The sequence below is a fragment of the Salvelinus fontinalis genome, unplaced genomic scaffold (genome assembly GCF_029448725.1).
Source record: "Salvelinus fontinalis isolate EN_2023a unplaced genomic scaffold, ASM2944872v1 scaffold_0159, whole genome shotgun sequence".
Taxonomy (NCBI): Eukaryota; Metazoa; Chordata; class Actinopteri; order Salmoniformes; family Salmonidae; genus Salvelinus; species Salvelinus fontinalis.
The window spans coordinates 260,333-278,866 of NW_026600368.1; the positions used below are offsets into that span (position 1 = coordinate 260,333).

The 18,534-nt window shown below is 39.3% G+C and overlaps 1 protein-coding gene across 1 annotated transcript in view; it reads right to left on the minus strand.

Moving 5' to 3' along the window:
• The window catches only part of znf831 (zinc finger protein 831), a 167,224-nt gene extending 151,323 nt beyond the window's left edge, over positions 1-15,901 (minus strand). Inside the window, exon 1 of the mRNA XM_055912358.1 lies at positions 13,625-15,901. The gene's annotated coding sequence lies outside the window, so the exon portion shown is untranslated. The remainder of the gene's footprint in view (positions 1-13,624) is intronic.
• Positions 15,902-18,534: the final 2,633 nt, after the last annotated feature.

The following is an 18,534-nucleotide window of genomic DNA, read 5'->3' on the forward strand; positions in this document are numbered from 1 at the left end:
ACTGGGTAAAGTCTCTATAGGCAGATATGTTACTGACTGGGTAAAGTCTCTTTAGTATGTTACTGACTGGGTAAAGTCTCTATAGGCAGATATGTTACTGACTGGATAAAGTCTCTTTAGTATGTTACTGACTGGGTAAAGTCTCTATAGGCAGATATGTTACTGACTGGGTAAAGTCTCTATAGTATGTTACTGACTGGGTAAAGTCTCTATAGACAGATATGTTACTGACTGGGTAAAGTCTCTATAGGCAGATATGTTACTGACTGGGTAAAGTCTCTTTAGTATGTTACTGACTGGATAAAGTCTCTTTAGTATGTTACTGACTGGGTAAAGTCTCTTTAGTATGTTACTGACTGGGTAAAGTCTCTTTAGTATGTTACTGAATGGATAAAGTCTCTTTAGTATGTTACTGACTGGGTAAAGTCTCTTTAGTATGTTACTGACTGGGTAAAGTCTCTATAGGCAGATATGTTACTGACTGGGTAAAGTCTCTTTAGGCAGATATGTTACTGACTGGGTAAAGTCTCTATAGACAGATATGTTACTGACTGGGTAAAGTCTCTTTAGACAGATATGTTACTGACTGGGTAAAGTCTCTATAGACAGATATGTTACTGACTGGGTAAAGTCTCTATAGACAGATATGTTACTGACTGGGTAAAGTCTCTTTAGTATTTTACTGACTGGGTAAAGTCTCTTTAGTATGTTACTGACTGGATAAAGTCTCTTTAGAATGTTACTGACTGGGTAAAGTCTCTATAGGCAGATATGTTACTGACTGGGTAAAGTCTCTATAGGCAGATATGTTACTGACTGGGTAAAGTCTCTTTAGTATGTTACTGACTGGGTAAAGTCTCTATAGGCAGATATGTTACTGACTGGGTAAAGTCTCTTTAGTATGTTACTGACTGGGTAAAGTCTCTATAGGCAGATATGTTACTGACTGGGTAAAGTCTCTATAGACAGATATGTTACTGACTGGGTAAAGTCTCTATAGTATGTTACTGACTGGGTAAAGTCTCTATAGACAGATATGTTACTGACTGGGTAAAGTCTCTTTAGGCAGATATGTTACTGACTGGGTAAAGTCTCTTTAGTATGTTACTGACTGGGTAAAGTCTCTTTAGGCAGATATGTTACTGACTGGGTAAAGTCTCTATAGGCAGATATGTTACTGACTGGGTAAAGTCTCTTTAGTATGTTATTTACTGGGTAAAGTCTCTTTAGTATGTTACTGACTGGGTAAAGTCTCTATAGGCAGATATGTTACTGACTGGGTAAAGTCTCTATAGTATGTTACTGACTGGGTAAAGTCTCTATAGTATGTTACTGACTGGGTAAAGTCTCTTTAGTATGTTACTGACTGGGTAAAGTCTCTATAGACAGATATGTTACTGACTGGGTAAAGTATCTTTAGGCAGATATGTTACTGACTGGGTAAAGTCTCTTTAGACAGATATGTTACTGACTGGTTAAAGTCTCTTTAGACAGATATGTTACTGACTGGGTAAAGTCTCTTTAGTATGTTACTGACTGGGTAAAGTCTCTTTAGTATGTTACTGACTGGGTAAAGTCTCTATAGACAGATATGTTACTGACTGGGTAAAGTCTCTTTAGACAGATATGTTACTGACTGGGTAAAGTCTCTTTAGACAGATATGTTACTGACTGGGTAAAGTCTCTATAGTATGTTACTGACTGGGTAAAGTCTCTTTAGGCAGATATGTTACTGACTGGGTAAAGTCTCTATAGTATGTTACTGACTGGGTAAAGTCTCTATAGGCAGATATGTTACTGACTGGGTAAAGTCTCTTTAGTATGTTACTGACTGGGTAAAGTCTCTTTAGTATGTTACTGACTGGGTAAAGTCTCTATAGGCAGATATGTTACTGACTGGGTAAAGTCTCTTTAGGCAGATATGTTACTGACTGGGTAAAGTCTCTATAGACAGATATGTTACTGACTGGGTAAAGTCTCTTTAGACAGATATGTTACTGACTGGGTAAAGTCTCTATAGACATATATGTTACTGACTGGGTAAAGTCTCTATAGACAGATATGTTACTGACTGGGTAAAGTCTCTTTAGTATGTTACTGACTGGGTAAAGTCTCTTTAGTATGTTACTGACTGGATAAAGTCTCTTTAGTATGTTACTGACTGGGTAAAGTCTCTATAGGCAGATATGTTACTGACTGGGTAAAGTCTCTATAGACAGATATGTTACTGACTGGGTAAAGTCTCTTTAGTATGTTACTGACTGGGTAAAGTCTCTATAGGCAGATATGTTACTGACTGGGTAAAGTCTCTTTAGGCAGATATGTTAGTGACTGGGTAAAGTCTCTTTAGACAGATATGTTACTGACTGGGTAAAGTCTCTTTAGGCAGATATGTTACTGACTGGGTAAAGTAACTTTAGACAGATATGTTACTGACTGGGTAAAGTCTCTTTAGTATGTTACTGACTGGGTAAAGTCTCTATAGGCAGATATGTTACTGACTGGGTAAAGTCTCTTTAGGCAGATATGTTACTGACTGGGTAAAGTCTCTTTAGACAGATATGTTACTGACTGGGTAAAGTCTCTTTAGTATGTTACTGACTGGGTAAAGTCTCTATAGGCAGATATGTTACTGACTGGGTAAAGTCTCTATAGACAGATATGTTACTGACTGGGTAAAGTCTCTATAGTATGTTACTGACTGGGTAAAGTCTCTATAGACAGATATGTTACTGACTGGGTAAAGTCTCTTTAGGCAGATATGTTACTGACTGGGTAAAGTCTCTTTAGTATGTTACTGACTGGGTAAAGTCTCTTTAGGCAGATATGTTACTGACTGGGTAAAGTCTCTATATGCAGATATGTTACTGACTGGGTAAAGTCTCTTTAGTATGTTACTGACTGGGTAAAGTCTCTTTAGTATGTTACTGACTGGGTAAAGTCTCTATAGGCAGATATGTTACTGACTGGGTAAAGTCTCTATAGTATGTTACTGACTGGGTAAAGTCTCTATAGTATGTTACTGACTGGGTAAAGTCTCTTTAGTATGTTACTGACTGGGTAAAGTCTCTATAGACAGATATGTTACTGACTGGGTAAAGTATCTTTAGGCAGATATGTTACTGACTGGGTAAAGTCTCTTTAGACAGATATGTTACTGACTGGGTAAAGTCTCTTTAGACAGATATGTTACTGACTGGGTAAAGTCTCTTTAGTATGTTACTGACTGGGTAAAGTCTCTTTAGTATGTTACTGACTGGGTAAAGTCTCTATAGACAGATATGTTACTGACTGGGTAAAGTCTCTTTAGACAGATATGTTACTGACTGGGTAAAGTCTCTATAGACAGATATGTTACTGACTGGGTAAAGTCTCTTTAGTATGTTACTGACTGGGTAAAGTCTCTATAGTATGTTACTGACTGGGTAAAGTCTCTATAGTATGTTACTGACTGGGTAAAGTCTCTATAGGCAGATATGTTACTGACTGGGTAAAGTCTCTATAGTATGTTACTGACTGGGTAAAGTCTCTATAGAAGTCTCTATAGACAGATATGTTACTGACTGGGTAAAGTCTCTATAGACAGATATGTTACTGACTGGGTAAAGTCTCTTTAGGCAGATATGTTACTGACTGGGTAAAGTCTCTATAGGCAGATATGTTACTGACTGGGTAAAGTCTCTTTAGGCAGATATGTTACTGACTGGGTAAAGTCTCTATAGGCAGATATGTTACTGACTGGGTAAAGTCTCTTTAGTATGTTACTGACTGGGTAAAGTCTCTATAGTATGTTACTGACTGGGTAAAGTCTCTATAGGCAGATATGTTACTGACTGGGTAAAGTCTCTATAGTATGTTACTGACTGGGTAAAGTCTCTATAGTATGTTACTGACTGGGTAAAGTCTCTATAGTATGTTACTGACTGGGTAAAGTCTCTATAGTATGTTACTGACTGGGTAAAGTCTCTGTAGTATGTTACTGACTGGGTAAAGTCTCTTTAGGCAGATAAGTTACTGACTGGGTAAAGTCTCTATAGTATGTTACTGACTGGGTAAAGTCTCTATAGTATGTTACTGACTGGGTAAAGTCTCTATAGACAGATATGTTACTGACTGGGTAAAGTATCTATAGGCAGATATGTTACTGACTGGGTAAAGTCTCTATATGCAGATATGTTACTGACTGGGTAAAGTCTCTTTAGGTAGATATGTTACTGACTGGGTAAAGTCTCTTTAGTATGTTACTGACTGGGTAAAGTCTCTATAGACAGATATGTTACTGACAGGGTAAAGTCTCTTTAGTATGTTACTGACTGGGTAAAGTCTCTATAGGCAGATATGTTACTGACTGGGTAAAGTCTCTTTAGTATGTTACTGACTGGGTAAAGTCTCTATAGGCAGATATGTTACTGACTGGGTAAAGTCTCTATAGACAGATATGTTACTGACTGGGTAAAGTCTCTTTAGGCAGATATGTTACTGACTGGGTAAAGTCTCTATAGGCAGATATGTTACTGACTGGGTAAAGTCTCTTTAGATAGATATGTTACTGACTGGGTAAAGTCTCTTTAGTATGTTACTGACTGGGTAAAGTCTCTATAGACAGATATGTTACTGACTGAGTAAAGTCTCTTTAGTATGTTACTGACTGGGTAAAGTCTCTATAGTATGTTACTGACTGGGTAAAGTCTCTATAGTATGTTACTGACTGGGTAAAGTCTCTATAGGCAGATATGTTACTGACTGGGTAAAGTCTCTATAGTATGTTACTGACTGGGTAAAGTCTCTATAGACAGATATGTTACTGACTGGGTAAAGTCTCTATAGACAGATATGTTACTGACTGGGTAAAGTCTCTTTAGGCAGATATGTTACTGACTGGGTAAAGTCTCTATAGGCAGATATGTTACTGACTGGGTAAAGTCTCTTTAGGCAGATATGTTACTGACTGGGTAAAGTCTCTATAGGCAGATATGTCACTGACTGGGTAAAGTCTCTATAGACAGATATGTTACTGACTGGGTAAAGTCTCTATAGACAGATATGTTACTGACTGGGTAAAGTCTCTATAGGCAGATATGTTACTGACTGGGTAAAGTCTCTATAGGCAGATATGTTACTGACTGGGTAAAGTCTCTATAGTATGTTACTGACTGGGTAAAGTCTCTTTAGGCAGATATGTTACTGACTGGGTAAAGTCTCTATAGACAGATATGTTACTGACTGGGTAAAGTCTCTATAGGCAGATATGTTACTGACTGGGTAAAGTCTCTTTAGGCAGATATGTTACTGACTGGGTAAAGTCTCTATAGTATGTTACTGACTGGGTAAAGTCTCTATAGTATGTTACTGACTGGGTAAAGTCTCTATAGACAGATATGTTACTGACTGGGTAAAGTCTCTTTAGTATGTTACTGACTGGGTAAAGTCTCTATAGGCAGATATGTTACTGACTGGGTAAAGTCTCTATAGACAGATATGTTACTGACTGGGTAAAGTCTCTTTAGGTAGATATGTTACTGACTGGGTAAAGTCTCATTAGTATGTTACTGACTGGGTAAAGTCTCTATAGGCAGATATGTTACTGACTGGGTAAAGTCTCTTTAGGTAGATATGTTACTGACTGGGTAAAGTCTCTATAGTATGTTACTGACTGGTTAAAGTCTCTATAGACAGATATGTTACTGACTGGGTAAAGTCTCTTTAGTATGTTACTGACTGGGTAAAGTCTCTATAGTATGTTACTGACTGGGTAAAGTCTCTATATTATGTTACTGACTGGGTAAAGTCTCTATAGACAGATATGTTACTGACTGGGTAAAGTCTCTATAGGCAGATATGTTACTGACTGGGTAAAGTCTCTTTAGGCAGATATGTTACTGACTGGTTAAAGTCTCTATAGACAGATATGTTACTGACTGGGTAAAGTCTCTTTAGTATGTTACTGACTGGGTAAAGTCTCTATAGTATGTTACTGACTGGGTAAAGTCTCTATATTATGTTACTGACTGGGTAAAGTCTCTATAGACAGATATGTTACTGACTGGGTAAAGTCTCTATAGGCAGATATGTTACTGACTGGGTAAAGTCTCTTTAGGCAGATATGTTACTGACTGGGTAAAGTCTCTATAGGCAGATATGTTACTGACTGGGTAAAGTCTCTTTAGTATGTTACTGACTGGGTAAAGTCTCTATAGGCAGATATGTTACTGACTGGGTAAAGTCTCTATAGGCAGATATGTTACTGACTGGGTAAAGTCTCTTTAGTATGTTACTGACTGGGTAAAGTCTCTATAGGCAGATATGTTACTGACTGGGTAAAGTCTCTTTAGTATGTTACTGACTGGGTAAAGTCTCTATAGGCAGATATGTTACTGACTGGATAAAGTCTCTTTAGTATGTTACTGACTGGGTAAAGTCTCTATAGGCAGATATGTTACTGACTGGGTAAAGTCTCTATAGTATGTTACTGACTGGGTAAAGTCTCTATAGACAGATATGTTACTGACTGGGTAAAGTCTCTATAGGCAGATATGTTACTGACTGGGTAAAGTCTCTTTAGTATGTTACTGACTGGATAAAGTCTCTTTAGTATGTTACTGACTGGGTAAAGTCTCTTTAGTATGTTACTGACTGGGTAAAGTCTCTTTAGTATGTTACTGAATGGATAAAGTCTCTTTAGTATGTTACTGACTGGGTAAAGTCTCTTTAGTATGTTACTGACTGGGTAAAGTCTCTATAGGCAGATATGTTACTGACTGGGTAAAGTCTCTTTAGGCAGATATGTTACTGACTGGGTAAAGTCTCTATAGACAGATATGTTACTGACTGGGTAAAGTCTCTTTAGACAGATGTGTTACTGACTGGGTAAAGTCTCTATAGACAGATATGTTACTGACTGGGTAAAGTCTCTATAGACAGATATGTTACTGACTGGGTAAAGTCTCTTTAGTATTTTACTGACTGGGTAAAGTCTCTTTAGTATGTTACTGACTGGATAAAGTCTCTTTAGTATGTTACTGACTGGGTAAAGTCTCTATAGGCAGATATGTTACTGACTGGGTAAAGTCTCTATAGGCAGATATGTTACTGACTGGGTAAAGTCTCTTTAGTATGTTACTGACTGGGTAAAGTCTCTATAGGCAGATATGTTACTGACTGGGTAAAGTCTCTATAGTATGTTACTGACTGGGTAAAGTCTCTATAGACAGATATGTTACTGACTGGGTAAAGTCTCTATAGGCAGATATGTTACTGACTGGGTAAAGTCTCTTTAGTATGTTACTGACTGGATAAAGTCTCTTTAGTATGTTACTGACTGGGTAAAGTCTCTTTAGTATGTTACTGACTGGGTAAAGTCTCTTTAGTATGTTACTGACTGGATAAAGTCTCTTTAGTATGTTACTGACTGGGTAAAGTCTCTTTAGTATGTTACTGACTGGGTAAAGTCTCTTTAGACAGATATGTTACTGACTGGGTAAAGTCTCTATAGACAGATATGTTACTGACTGGGTAAAGTCTCTTTAGACAGATATGTTACTGACTGGGTAAAGTCTCTATAGACAGATATGTTACTGACTGGGTAAAGTCTCTATAGACAGATATGTTACTGACTGGGTAAAGTCTCTTTAGTATGTTACTGACTGGGTAAAGTCTCTTTAGTATGTTACTGACTGGATAAAGTCTCTTTAGTATGTTACTGACTGGGTAAAGTCTCTATAGGCAGATATGTTACTGACTGGGTAAAGTCTCTTTAGTATGTTACTGACTGGGTAAAGTCTCTATAGACAGATATGTTACTGACTGGGTAAAGTCTCTTTAGTATGTTACTGACTGGGTAAAGTCTCTTTAGACAGATATGTTACTGACTGGGTAAAGTCTCTTTAGGCAGATATGTTACTGACTGGGTAAAGTAACTTTAGACAGATATGTTACTGACTGGGTAAAGTCTCTTTAGTATGTTACTGACTGGGTAAAGTCTCTATAGGCAGATATGTTACTGACTGGGTAAAGTCTCTTTAGGCAGATATGTTACTGACTGGGTAAAGTCTCTTTAGACAGATATGTTACTGACTGGGTAAAGTCTCTTTAGTATGTTACTGACTGGGTAAAGTCTCTATAGGCAGATATGTTACTGACTGGGTAAAGTCTCTTTAGTATGTTACTGACTGGGTAAAGTCTCTATAGGCAGATATGTTACTGACTGGGTAAAGTCTCTATAGACAGATATGTTACTGACTGGGTAAAGTCTCTATAGTATGTTACTGACTGGGTAAAGTCTCTATAGACAGATATGTTACTGACTGGGTAAAGTCTCTTTAGGCAGATATGTTACTGACTGGGTAAAGTCTCTTTAGTATGTTACTGACTGGGTAAAGTCTCTTTAGGCAGATATGTTACTGACTGGGTAAAGTCTCTATAGGCAGATATGTTACTGACTGGGTAAAGTCTCTTTAGTATGTTATTTACTGGGTAAAGTCTCTTTAGTATGTTACTGACTGGGTAAAGTCTCTATAGGCAGATATGTTACTGACTGGGTAAAGTCTCTATAGTATGTTACTGACTGGGTAAAGTCTCTATAGTATGTTACTGACTGGGTAAAGTCTCTTTAGTATGTTACTGACTGGGTAAAGTCTCTATAGACAGATATGTTACTGACTGGGTAAAGTATCTTTAGGCAGATATGTTACTGACTGGGTAAAGTCTCTTTAGACAGATATGTTACTGACTGGGTAAAGTCTCTTTAGACAGATATGTTACTGACTGGGTAAAGTCTCTTTAGTATGTTACTGACTGGGTAAAGTCTCTTTAGTATGTTACTGACTGGGTAAAGTCTCTATAGACAGATATGTTACTGACTGGGTAAAGTCTCTTTAGACAGATATGTTACTGACTGGGTAAAGTCTCTTTAGACAGATATGTTACTGACTGGGTAAAGTCTCTATAGTATGTTACTGACTGGGTAAAGTCTCTTTAGGCAGATATGTTACTGACTGGGTAAAGTCTCTATAGTATGTTACTGACTGGGTAAAGTCTCTATAGGCAGATATGTTACTGACTGGGTAAAGTCTCTTTAGTATGTTACTGACTGGGTAAAGTCTCTTTAGTATGTTACTGACTGGGTAAAGTCTCTATAGGCAGATATGTTACTGACTGGGTAAAGTCTCTTTAGGCAGATATGTTACTGACTGGGTAAAGTCTCTATAGACAGATATGTTACTGACTGGGTAAAGTCTCTTTAGACAGATATGTTACTGACTGGGTAAAGTCTCTATAGACATATATGTTACTGACTGGGTAAAGTCTCTATAGACAGATATGTTACTGACTGGGTAAAGTCTCTTTAGTATGTTACTGACTGGGTAAAGTCTCTTTAGTATGTTACTGACTGGATAAAGTCTCTTTAGTATGTTACTGACTGGGTAAAGTCTCTATAGGCAGATATGTTACTGACTGGGTAAAGTCTCTATAGACAGATATGTTACTGACTGGGTAAAGTCTCTTTAGTATGTTACTGACTGGGTAAAGTCTCTATAGGCAGATATGTTACTGACTGGGTAAAGTCTCTTTAGGCAGATATGTTAGTGACTGGGTAAAGTCTCTTTAGACAGATATGTTACTGACTGGGTAAAGTCTCTTTAGGCAGATATGTTACTGACTGGGTAAAGTAACTTTAGACAGATATGTTACTGACTGGGTAAAGTCTCTTTAGTATGTTACTGACTGGGTAAAGTCTCTATAGGCAGATATGTTACTGACTGGGTAAAGTCTCTTTAGGCAGATATGTTACTGACTGGGTAAAGTCTCTTTAGACAGATATGTTACTGACTGGGTAAAGTCTCTTTAGTATGTTACTGACTGGGTAAAGTCTCTATAGGCAGATATGTTACTGACTGGGTAAAGTCTCTATAGACAGATATGTTACTGACTGGGTAAAGTCTCTATAGTATGTTACTGACTGGGTAAAGTCTCTATAGACAGATATGTTACTGACTGGGTAAAGTCTCTTTAGGCAGATATGTTACTGACTGGGTAAAGTCTCTTTAGTATGTTACTGACTGGGTAAAGTCTCTTTAGGCAGATATGTTACTGACTGGGTAAAGTCTCTATATGCAGATATGTTACTGACTGGGTAAAGTCTCTTTAGTATGTTACTGACTGGGTAAAGTCTCTTTAGTATGTTACTGACTGGGTAAAGTCTCTATAGGCAGATATGTTACTGACTGGGTAAAGTCTCTATAGTATGTTACTGACTGGGTAAAGTCTCTATAGTATGTTACTGACTGGGTAAAGTCTCTTTAGTATGTTACTGACTGGGTAAAGTCTCTATAGACAGATATGTTACTGACTGGGTAAAGTATCTTTAGGCAGATATGTTACTGACTGGGTAAAGTCTCTTTAGACAGATATGTTACTGACTGGGTAAAGTCTCTTTAGACAGATATGTTACTGACTGGGTAAAGTCTCTTTAGTATGTTACTGACTGGGTAAAGTCTCTTTAGTATGTTACTGACTGGGTAAAGTCTCTATAGACAGATATGTTACTGACTGGGTAAAGTCTCTTTAGACAGATATGTTACTGACTGGGTAAAGTCTCTTTAGACAGATATGTTACTGACTGGGTAAAGTCTCTATAGTATGTTACTGACTGGGTAAAGTCTCTTTAGGCAGATATGTTACTGACTGGGTAAAGTCTCTATAGTATGTTACTGACTGGGTAAAGTCTCTATAGGCAGATATGTTACTGACTGGGTAAAGTCTCTTTAGTATGTTACTGACTGGGTAAAGTCTCTATAGGCAGATATGTTACTGACTGGGTAAAGTCTCTATAGTATGTTACTGACTGGGTAAAGTCTCTATAGACAGATATGTTACTGACTGGGTAAAGTCTCTTTAGGCAGATATGTTACTGACTGGGTAAAGTCTCTATAGGCAGATATGTTACTGACTGGGTAAAGTCTCTATAGGCAGATATGTTACTGACTGGGTAAAGTCTCTATAGTATGTTACTGACTGGGTAAAGTCTCTATAGTATGTTACTGACTGGGTAAAGTCTCTATAGGCAGATATGTTACTGACTGGGTAAAGTCTCTATAGACAGATATGTTACTGACTGGGTAAAGTCTCTTTAGTATGTTACTGACTGGGTAAAGTCTCTTTAGGCAGATATGTTACTGACTGGGTAAAGTCTCTTTAGGCAGATATGTTACTGACTGGGTAAAGTCTCTTTAGGCAGATATGTTACTGACTGGGTAAAGTCTCTTTAGGCAGATATGTTACTGACTGGGTAAAGTCTCTATAGGCAGATATGTTACTGACTGGGTAAAGTCTCTATAGACAGATATGTTACTGACTGGGTAAAGTCTCTATAGGCAGATATGTTACTGACTAGGTAAAGTCTCTTTAGTATGTTACTGACTGGGTAAAGTCTCTATAGACAGATATGTTACTGACTGGGTAAAGTCTCTATAGGCAGATATGTTACTGACTGGGTAAAGTCTCTTTAGACAGATATGTTACTGACTGGGTAAAGTCTCTTTAGGCAGATATGTTACTGACTGGGTAAAGTCTCTATAGACAGATATGTTACTGACTGGGTAAAGTCTCTTTAGACAGATATGTTACTGACTGGGTAAAGTCTCTTTATACAGATATGTTACTGACTGGGTAAAGTCTCTATAGTATGTTACTGACTGGGTAAAGTCTCTTTAGGCAGATATGTTACTGACTGGGTAAAGTCTCTATAGTATGTTACTGACTGGGTAAAGTCTCTATAGGCAGATATGTTACTGACTGGGTAAAGTCTCTTTAGTATGTTACTGACTGGGTAAAGTCTCTATAGGCAGATATGTTACTGACTGGGTAAAGTCTCTATAGTATGTTACTGACTGGGTAAAGTCTCTATAGACATATATGTTACTGACTGGGTAAAGTCTCTTTAGGCAGATATGTTACTGACTGGGTAAAGTCTCTATAGGCAGATATGTTACTGACTGGGTAAAGTCTCTATAGGCAGATATGTTACTGACTGGGTAAAGTCTCTATAGTATGTTACTGACTGGGTAAAGTCTCTATAGTATGTTACTGACTGGGTAAAGTCTCTTTAGGCAGATATGTTACTGACTGGGTAAAGTCTCTATAGTATGTTACTGACTGGGTAAAGTCTCTATAGTATGTTACTGACTGGGTAAAGTCTCTATAGACAGATATGTTACTGACTGGGTAAAGTCTCTTTAGTATGTTACTGACTGGGTAAAGTCTCTATAGGCAGATATGTTACTGACTGGGTAAAGTCTCTATAGACAGATATGTTACTGACTGGGTAAAGTCTCTATAGACAGATATGTTACTGACTGGGTAAAGTCTCTATAGACAGATATGTTACTGACTGGGTAAAGTCTCTATAGGCAGATATGTTACTGACTGGGTAAAGTCTCTATAGACAGATATGTTACTGACTGGGTAAAGTCTCTATAGACAGATATGTTACTGACTGGGTAAAGTCTCTATAGACAGATATGTTACTGACTGGGTAAAGTCTCTATAGACAGATATGTTACTGACTGGGTAAAGTCTCTTTAGGCAGGTATGTTACTGACTGGGTAAAGTCTCTATAGGCAGATATGTTACTGACTGGGTAAAGTCACTATAGGCAGATATGTTACTGACTGGGTAAAGTCTCTTTAGTATGTTACTGACTGGGTAAAGTCTCTTTAGGCAGATATGTTACTGACTGGGTAAAGTCTCTATAGACAGATATGTTACTGACTGGGTAAAGTCTCTTTAGTATGTTACTGACTGGGTAAAGTCTCTTTAGGCAGATATGTTACTGACTGGGTAAAGTCTCTTTAGGCAGATATGTTACTGACTGGGTAAAGTCTCTTTAGGCAGATATGTTACTGACTGGGTAAAGTCTCTTTAGGCAGATATGTTACTGACTGGGTAAAGTCTCTATAGGCAGATATGTTACTGACTGGGTAAAGTCTCTTTAGGCAGATATGTTACTGACTGGGTAAAGTCTCTATAGACAGATATGTTACTGACTGGGTAAAGTCTCTATAGGCAGATATGTTACTGACTGGGTAAAGTCTCTTTAGTATATTACTGACTGGGTAAAGTCTCTATAGACAGATATGTTACTGACTAGGTAAAGTCTCTATAGGCAGATATGTTACTGACTGGGTAAAGTCTCTTTAGACAGATATGTTACTGACTGGGTAAAGTCTCTTTAGTATGTTACTGACTGGGTAAAGTCTCTATAGACAGATATGTTACTGACTGGGTAAAGTCTCTATAGGCAGATATGTTACTGACTGGGTAAAGTCTCTATAGGCAGATATGTTACTGACTGGGTAAAGTCTCTTTAGACAGATATGTTACTGACTGGGTAAAGTCTCTATAGACAGATACGTTACTGACTGGGTAAAGTCTAATCAGTTGTGTTTTCTTGATATCACTGTAAAATCAATCAGATATTACAGTGCTGATGTTTAAGACTGTGGAAACTGTTCAAATGAAATTGTAAATATTAGGTTCTCAGAGAAATACGATCATTATCACGCTAAATATCACAGACCACAAGTAACCCTGGACAGAGGTCATGGAGCCATATCAGATCACTCACCTATCCACTGAGGTTCTCCTGGCTGCTGTTCTACTATAGTTATCCCTCTCTTCGTGTTTCTGTTACTGTCTCTGTCGTCTGCCTCTGTCCATGTTGCTGTTACTGTCTCTGTCTTCTGCCTCTGTCCATGTTGCTGTTACTGTCTCTGTCGTCTGCCTCTGTCCATGTTGCTGTTACTGTCTCTGTCTTCTGCCTCTGTCCATGTTGCTGTTACTGTCTCTGTCTTCTGCCTCTGTCCATGTTGCTGTTACTGTCTCTGTCTTCTGCCTCTGTTCACATTCCAGGTCCAGTAGACGCTCAGCAGAACAAAGTCGGGGTTCTGTATCAACAGCTCTTCCTCCAGAACCAGATGGAGGTGTCAGTCACCAGGGTTCTGTATCAACAGCTCTTCCTCCAGAACCAGATGGAGATGTCAGTCACCAGGGTTCTGTATCAACAGCTCTTCCTCCAGAACCAGATGGAGATGTCAGTCACCAGGGTTCTGTATCAACAGCTCTTCCTCCAGAACCAGATGGAGATGTCAGTCACCAGGGTTCTGTATCAACAGCTCTTCCTCTAGAGCTAACTCTCTCTCTCCAGTGATGGTGCTTTGCCGAGGAGCTGATCTGTTCTGTGCTGTTCTGTTGTGCTCATCTCTGTAGTTTGTTAGATCAGGTCTAACTGAGGAACTGGTTCTGTTGTGCTCCTCTCTGTAGTCTGTTTGATCAGGTCTAACTGAGGAACTGGTTCTGAGATGAGGAAACACACAGCCTGTAGCCAGCAGCACTCATGCAAATTAGAGAACAAGAAGAGCGAGAGAGAGAGACGGAGACAGAGAGAGAGAGAGGAGTAGGCAGTGTGAGAGCGAGAGAGAGAGAGAGAGAGAAAAAGAGAGAGCGGAAGGGTGGGGGATAGTATGATAGCACTGTTAGACAAAGAGTTTCAGAGCAGAAGTTGACAATATGCTGAGAATCAGGAGAGGAGAAACATAGATAGACAGGTAGAGTATGAAAGGCAGAAGAGATTTTAAAAGACAGAGAAAGATTGCAAAAGTGAAAATGCCAACAACAACCGTGACAAAATGAGGAAGTGCAGAGTAGAGTGGCAGGCTTTGAGGTAGGCTTACCTTTAACTGTAGCTACATCTCTCCCAGCCATCTCAGCCAACCTTGCTACAGAAGCTCTAACTCATTGTCCAATAGCTACATCTATATTTATTTATTTGTGTTTTTGATTTAACCTTTAACTAGGCAAGTCAGTTAAGAACAAATTCTTATTTACAAATAGTAGACTTTTTTATTAACGACCTCATTCTACAGTAGGTACCTCTATATAACTCTACCTCATTCTACAGTAGGTACCTCTATATAACTCTACCTCATTCTAGAGTATCTACCTCTATATAACTCTACATCTACCTCATTCTACAGTATTTACCTCTATATAACTCTACCTCATTCTAGAGTATCTACCTCTATATAACTCTACATCTACCTCATTCTAGAGTATCTACCTCTATATAACTCTACCTCATTCTAGAGTATCTACCTCTATATAACTCTACATCTACCTCATTCTAGAGTATCTACCTCTATATAACTCTACATCTATCTCATTCTACAGTATCTACCTCTATATAACTCTACCTCTACCTCATTCTACAGTATCTACCTCTATCTCATTCTACAGTATCTACCTCTATATAACTCTACCTCTACCTCATTCTAGAGTATCTACCTCTATATAACTCTACATCTATCTCATTCTACACTATCTACCTCTATATAACTCTACCTCATTCTAGAGTATTTACCTCTATATAACTCTACATCTATCTCATTCTACAGTATCTACCTCTATATAACTCTACCTCTACCTCATTCTACAGTATCTACCTCTATCTCATTCTAGAGTATCTACCTCTATATAACTCTACCTCTACCTCATTCTAGAGTATCTACCTCTATATAACTCTACCTCATTCTAGAGTATCTACCTCTATATAACTCTACCTCTACCTCATTCTACAGTATCTACCTCTATATAACTCATTCTACAGTAGGTAAATCTATATAACTGTACCTCTAACTCAATCTACAGTATCTACCTCTACCTCATTCTACAGTTTTTACCTCTATATAACTCTACCTCTACCTCATTCTACAGTATCTACCTCTATATAACTCTACCTCTACCTCATTCTACAGTATCTACCTCTATATAACTCTACCTCTACCTCATTCTACAGTATCTACCTCTATATAACTCTACAATGACTCAGTACCGGTCCTGTTCCAGCCTACTCTACCTACATAACACCTTCTCACTCTCGCCCTCTCCCTCTCTCGCCCTCTCCCTCTCTCGCCCTCTCCCTCCCTCTCTTGAGGAGGATGTTCTCGTGGTAATAGATGGAGCAGAATAGTGGAATGGTATCAAATACATGGTGTGAGCCGTCCTCCCTTCAGCAGCCTCCTGTGGTGTGTCGTGAAGGCTATGGGGAATATCTCTGCTTCATAATGTTATGCCACTCCAGACAAAAAACAACAATAGCTCAAAATGTAAGTTATTAAGCTTCAAGTGACCCACAGTGCACCACGTTGTCCAGCGCGTGCAAACCTCCATCTGCCCGGCTGATGTCTGCCGGCTGATGTCTGCCTGGCCGGCTGATGTCTGCCTGGCCGGCTGATGTCTGCCTGGCTGATGTCTGCATGGCCGGCTGATGTGTGCATGGCCGGCTGATGTCTGCCTGGCCGGCTGATGTCTGCCTGGCCGGCTGATGTCTGCATGGCCGGCTGATGACTGCCTGCCTGGCTGATGTCTGCATGGCCGGCTGATGTGTGCATGGCCGGCTGATGTCTGCCTGGCCGGATGATGTCTGCCTGGCTGATGTGTGCCTGGCCGGCTGATGTGTGACTTGCCGGCTGATGTCTGCCTGGCTGATGTGTGCCTGGCCGGCTGATGTGTGACTTTGTGGGCAGGAGGCTGTGCGTGTGTGAGAGAGAGACTGAGTGGGCAGAGCAACCTGCTGCCCCCTCAATACCTCCTCCCTCTCCCTCCCCCTCTCTACCTCCTCCCTCTCCCTCTCTACTTCCTCCCCCCCTCTCCCTCTCTACCTCCTCCCTCTCTACCTCCTCCCCCTCCCTCTCCCTCTCTACCTCCTCCCTCTCCCTCTCCCTCTCCCTCTCTACTTCCTTCCCCCCTCTCCCTCTCCCTCTCTACCTCCTCCCCCTCTCCCCTCTCCCTCTCTACCTCTCCCTCTCCCTCTCTACCTCCTCCCTCTCTACCTCCTCCCTCTCTACCTCCTCCCTCTCTACCTCCTCCCCCTCCCCCTCTCTCTCTCTCTGATAAACAACAGTTCTCTCTGAAACATCACTATACCTCTTCACAGGGAATATGACTGGAGGACTCGTAGAAAACAGGACATATCTCCAGGCTAGAGTAACAGCCACAGCATGTATCCGGGGGAGGGGTCCAACACGAGGTGTCATAGAGAATGCACCCCCCCCCCCCCCCGTGCCCAACTTAAAACATATTTTAGATCATCCCTTTCCACTGTAAACAAATAGCACACATTCCCCCCACAAATAACAATAGCTGTAAGTCCCCTGTGTGGGGAATATTGACGCCACCACTCGATGCAACGCAGAGCCAAAAGGTCGGGGGTTCGCTGACCTCCAAGGACGACCCTTCCCAAGAGAAAACAAGTATACTAAAGGAAACTTAAATATACTACAAATTCAAATAATACACTTCAAATATGAGATGTACTTTTTTAGTATATCTTAAGTATACTATAAATATACTATCAACACAATTATTAAAAGTGTACTTTAAATTAATAGTTTCTCATTTTTTAAGTATGCTATATCTTCACTATCATTACACTTAAACACACTCCTTAAAAGTGTACTTCAATTTCATATGCTTTCATTATAATTTAGAATATTCATTCAAAATACACATGGAGTTGTTTTTAAGTTGAAGCATAGAGTTCTGAATTCCTTTCTGAATTCCTTTCTGAATTCCTTTCTGAATTCCTTTCTGAATTCCTTTCTGAATTCTTGTTCAGAAGAGCGCAGGAAATGTTGACAATAATAATGTTTATTCCACATGAGGGAACAAGCTTCCTGAAAGTATACTTTTGATGTCTCAAGAAAATTGACTTCAGTATACTTTCACAAAAGCATATTTAACTTAATTGCAGCTGAAGTTTTGATTGATAATATAATGTACCGGGATCCTTAGCATGCGTAGACCAGCTGACTGGTGTGTTAGGGACATATTCACTCTCTCCCTATCCCAGTCTGCTGTCCCCACATGCTTCAAGATGGCCACCATTGTTCCTGTTCCCAAGAAAGCAAAGGGAACTGAGCTAAATGACTATCGCCCCGTAGCACTCACTTCTGTCATCAAGAAGTACATTTATCACAAACATAGTTAAATATATTAAAATATATGAATGAAGTATGACTTAAGTATATTTAAATATGTTTGTTTCACACTTGGGTTCCATGTCTGTCTCATTACAATCAGAGGGGGCTGTAGACAATGATCAGCTAGGGACGAAACCAATTTTAAAAATGTTGATGCTATGTTTGTAATTATATAAAATATATGCAACAAATTTTCCACAAACAGGTTTCTGTGCCAATGCACCACACACAACCAATAAGCATTACTGTATATTGATTACCAACGTTGGAAACATCAACATCAGAGTTTGTGTTTTCAACAACACAGAGTCCATCTTGATAAAGACTAAATACTCCCTACCCTGTACCCAGTATCGAAGGCTTGTCTTGACAATCAGAGTCCATCTTGATAAAGACTAAATACTCCCTACCCTGTACCCAGTATCGAAGGCTTGTCTTGACAATCAGAGTCCATCTTGATAAAGACTAAATACTCCCTACCCTGTACCCAGTATCGAAG